Genomic DNA, 766 nt, shown 5'->3' with positions numbered 1-766 from the left:
CAATCAAATTGCATGTAACATATTGTTTTACCTGATTCATGGCGGCCTGATTGTCTCGCAAATTCATTGTTCTGGGATCGTTTTGAGCGGAATTATGAAATTTTTGACGAAAGATCAGGAGTCTTTAATCCTAGAAATTGACTCAAATGTCAAGAATAAATTCCGATTGGACTGGCTTTACAGAAAAGTCACTGTAAAGGTTAAAATTGGTTTAAGTTCGACGAAGTTACAGAAGCTCTTGGACAATTTTTGAAGAAACCAGACGTAGCAGGCAAAGCTTATTGTGTGTATTGTAGTGACTTAATTAACTATGGCTCCCGTGGATGCGTGGCACTGACAGATCATGCAACAAAAGTGAAAAAACATGCCGACAAAATCGCCATTCGACGGAGCAATTATTCTTTGGGATCGGCATTTTTCAAACAAACTTCGTCAGCGGATACAACTAAAGACGTTACGCGCTGGGGTACTTTGGCTGAACCAAGCAACGAAATCTGCTCCACTGGCGCCCCTCGCCGATAGACAGGTACACTCCGAGGTATATACTTTTTTATTCAAATATACGAGGATGATATTTTCAATTTTATTTGGTATGCATTTGTAGCAACAGCATGATAACATTTATTTGTTTTTATTTGCGTTTTATATTCATATTGATAATTCACGTTTTGTCTTGGATAAGAAAGCACGGTTATGCATAATAAATTGTATGCATAATAAATATTCACTATCACTGTATGAGGTAAGAATCAACAGCTTTTTATCA

The sequence above is a fragment of the Hippocampus comes genome, unplaced genomic scaffold, assembly GCF_001891065.2.
Source record: "Hippocampus comes isolate QL1 unplaced genomic scaffold, H_comes_QL1_v1.1 scaffold130, whole genome shotgun sequence".
Lineage (NCBI taxonomy): Eukaryota > Metazoa > Chordata > Actinopteri > Syngnathiformes > Syngnathidae > Hippocampus > Hippocampus comes.
The sequence above is the reverse complement of the archived record's forward strand: the minus strand, read 5'-3'. Positions refer to the sequence as shown.